The 3,832-nt window shown below is 43.8% G+C and overlaps 1 long non-coding RNA gene across 1 annotated transcript; it reads right to left on the bottom strand.

Moving 5' to 3' along the window:
* Positions 1-685: 685 nt before the first annotated feature.
* LOC138103829 (uncharacterized) lies at positions 686-3,076 on the bottom strand. The gene is made up of 3 exons (XR_011147879.1): positions 3,020-3,076; positions 1,825-2,009; positions 686-1,069 (listed from the first exon to the last, which is right to left on the bottom strand). It is a non-coding gene; the product is annotated as an uncharacterized lncRNA (long non-coding RNA).
* Positions 3,077-3,832: the final 756 nt, after the last annotated feature.

Here is a 3,832-nt window from a genome sequence, read left to right as displayed (position 1 = left end):
GAGCATGTGCAGGAATCCCCATCAATTAATCACAAGTGAAATCCTTTGTCATTTTATCCTAGAAAAACGTGATGGACCGGACTGCAAGCCTGCCATGTATTGATGACTCTCATTGGACACAAAGCCCCTTTTGCTTCTTATTTACCACGTTGCAACCGTCTCCTGGGTTCGCCGGAGGGGCACCGGTCCTACAGAACTGAATTCAGGATGAAAAAGGCTTGGCAACCCTAAATCCCAGGTCTCCTGTGGCTCCTCCATGTGTTGTGAGCAGCAGGAATGGGTGCAGTTGCAAGGCACAAGGTGCAGTGGCAGGGAGCCAGTCCTGACCCTGAGGAGCCAGCACAGCCTTGAGCATGGAGTGTGTATCAAAACAGGGGGCCTGCAGGGAGACAAGGGCAAAACCGCCTCAACACTTCCATGCCCACTCCTACAGCTTCTCCAAGGCCTTGTTTCCACCCACCTGAGCAGACCTGCACACCCTGTGGGCCCTGCCCATGCAGAACTGGTGGAGGAGACAATGCTTTAGAAAGAGGCTCTCTGCACAGGTGACTGACTGCTGCTGTCATGGTGTCCAGTGCAAGTGTGTATTTTGTCACACCTGAAGCATGTGGAAGCACTCAAAGCTGTATCTACATATTCTGTACCCAACAGATGCAGAAAAAACTCAAGTAAAAACTGCTTTTATTTGGAGGTACTGAGCAGTAACTAGTAGTGATGGATAATGGTTAAGAATGCAGGTGGATAAAGCACCCTTTTCCTGGGATGACATCCTTGTTCCTAATAATTTCTGCTCATTGATTTCTTCCCCTTCTCTTCTGTTTCTGAGAATTTTGCTGTCACCTAAAACAGCTCTAGGAGCTGAAGCTCGTTTTCTCACCAGGCTGCAGGATTTCAGAACTCCCCACCACACAAAACAGAGTCCTTAATCTGTGATTAAATCAATGGCACCCAATGCTTCCAAAACAGAGTTGGGCATTTTTTCCTGGGTGGGTTACAATGGGCAAGAGGAGAGGATGTGAGAGCAGACATGTCTGTGTCGCAAAAAGCAGCCTGCTCCAACAGAAGGCTCCTGAAAGTAACACATCCTTACATCAGAAGGACAACAGACCAGGTACCAAAGAGTTATCCAATATAATTTTAGTGGAAGTCAATAAAAACTAGAAACAAAGCAAACTATTGGGGTTGACACAAAAAGACAAAACCAAATGAATGAAAAAACAAAACAAAACCCAAAAAAAAAAACAAAAAAAAAAAAACAAAACCAAAACAAAATCCCCAAAAACTCTATAAAGAAACAAAAAAAACTCAACAAAACAAACACAAATCCACAAAAACCCCCAACCAAATTTAAAAAACCCACAAAAATCAAAATAAAAAATACCCCACAAACAGTCAAGCAAAAAATTTGACCCCCAACCCTGGTTTATACATTTTGCCAAAGCTATCCTTTTTATCATGAATCTCATGACACTTGTTGTTTTCTTGAAGCCCTAGCTCAAGAAGGAGCAAAACAGTATTCATTTTTAATTTAAAAATCTTTCTTTCTAGAGTTTGGACACAACAAATAAATAAATACATAAATAAACAATAAATTAATTAAAAAACCAGAATGTACTCTGACATGCTCGACAAATAAGAAACCAAATAAAAAGAACCCTCTTCCATTATGTACAAAAAAAAAGGACGTTAATTTCTGAAGTGATGCTGTGAATTTTTAGATCCAATTTACAAATTTGAAGTCCTCTCCCAGCAATATTCTTCCACTCTGTGGAAGTCCACAAAGCCAATACATCGTTCCTTTTCGAGGAACTTCTTGAAACTCACCCTGGAGAGTGCAAAGCCTTCTCCAAGCTGCTCATGCTCTGCCAAGTCTTCTTTAAGGGTTCAGTGATAACTTGAATTCTCCTGTCCACTCCTGGCTGATATGTCCTGATGCATTTCCAGCACCACAGTAACAACTGTTGTGTTCCTGGACTTCTCTGCACCCTCACTGGAACCTGGAGCACCTCCTACTTGAAGAACACGCAGAAATACTGAAATACACAGGGTCACAGCCCTAAAACTAATGGGTTTTCTGACAGTGGTAGAACAGAAGAAGAATAAATTCATAATGACACAGGCCTTGTGGTCGTTTGAAAATTCCATTCCAGCCTTCTGTGTTTTCCTGATTGGGCTTACTGCTGTTAAAGCTGTAATTATTCACACAGTTTGTAGTATACTGTAGATACCCAGAGCACCTTGTGCTAATATATTAGGAAGGAGACAAAAAAAAAAAACCAACCCATCTCAATATTCATAGATGAACACTGCAAGTGAATTGCTGACAGAATGTTTCCTGGGGTGGAAAAAATTGAGAAGTTTCTGTTTTATGGGTTGCCAGAGGGAATAGTTTCTAATGCACAACTTGAGCATTTGGTGGAAAATGAGCACAGTCCCAAAAACAACACCCTTAGCTCAAGGTTTTCCATTATTGAGTTGTTTTTATTTTATTTACAATGCACACAAAAGTGCTGATTATCATGATTCAGCAACCTCTAAGAGATGGAAGCAGTAAATAGAGTAGGCAGTGAGGCAGAGGAACTTGCCACCACACCCAGGGCACAGCATTTCTGCAGGTTTCAGGTATTTAGGAATGATGTTCCTTTGCATGCACATGCACTTAGACATTTTATGCAACTGATAAGAGGCCCAACATCTGACTTTCTCTTCTACCCTTTTATGGCCTTCTTAAAATCTGTAGATGTTTTGGGTTGGTTGTTTTTTTTTTTTTTAATAGTGATTTCGCAACATCTGGAGACCATTTAAAACACTTAAATTAGTATAGTCCTGAGCTAAAACGGTCGTGCAGAAATGATTAAAACTCTGCAGAGGTGGTACACACCAGCCTTATCTTGCCAGGTATCACCTGTTTAGGCACACCTTTAGGGCAGGATCACATCTGAATCAATAGTCCCACAAGGTTATGTGGTTGTTTAAGACAAGATAAGGCAGAAGGCAAACATCCACCACCACTTCTCACCGCTAACAGCCTGGCTGAATTTTTCATGGGGTTCCCCGACTCCATCCGGGCAACGATTGCCTTGCCTGTACTCATTGTTAAGTGCCATTAACCACAACGACTTCCACATGATCCTAATCGGCTTGGTGGGAGGAAAGGCACTCCAAGAATGGCCAGGCTTGGAGGAAGTTTCACTAACTTCACTGGAGAGCAGAGGTTGTGCTGCCTCCAGCCCTTTGAGACCACAAGTATTACTTGAGGGTGCTACAACAGGTCTGAGAATTTGGTTCCCTACAGTTGTGTTGGGTTTGTATGGCCAGTGTTTGGTAGCCACATTCTCACTCCACTGTGGCTGGAGAGGGGAGAGAAAGTGTGATGAAGAGTTCATGAGTTGAGATGAGGGCTGGGAGAGATCACTCACCAAATTCTGTCTGGGGAAAATAGACTGAAATAGAGATGTTAATTGAATTTGCTGCTGACAAAATCAGACCAGGATAATGAGAAGTAAAACAAACTCTTAGAAACACCATCCCCCACCCCTTCCTCCTGCCCAACTCAACCTGCTCCCCCAGGAGGCACAGGGAGGCAGGCAATGGGGGTTATGATCAGTTCATCACAGGCTGTTTCCCCTTCTGCTCAGAGAGAGAAGTCCTTCCCCTGCTCCAGTGTGGGTCCGCCACGGGGTCACAGATCCTGACAGCAAACCTGCTCCAGCATGGGCTCCTCTCTCCACAGGGTCACAGCCTCTCTCAGGCATCCCCCTGCTCCAGCATGGGCTCCTCCAAGGGGTTCAGGTGGATCTCTGCTCCCCTGTGCCCTCCATGGGCTGCAGGG

The sequence above is a fragment of the Aphelocoma coerulescens genome, assembly GCF_041296385.1.
Source record: "Aphelocoma coerulescens isolate FSJ_1873_10779 chromosome Z unlocalized genomic scaffold, UR_Acoe_1.0 ChrZ, whole genome shotgun sequence".
Lineage (NCBI taxonomy): Eukaryota > Metazoa > Chordata > Aves > Passeriformes > Corvidae > Aphelocoma > Aphelocoma coerulescens.
Note: the sequence above shows the minus strand (reverse complement) of the source record. Positions and strands in the feature narration are given on the sequence as shown.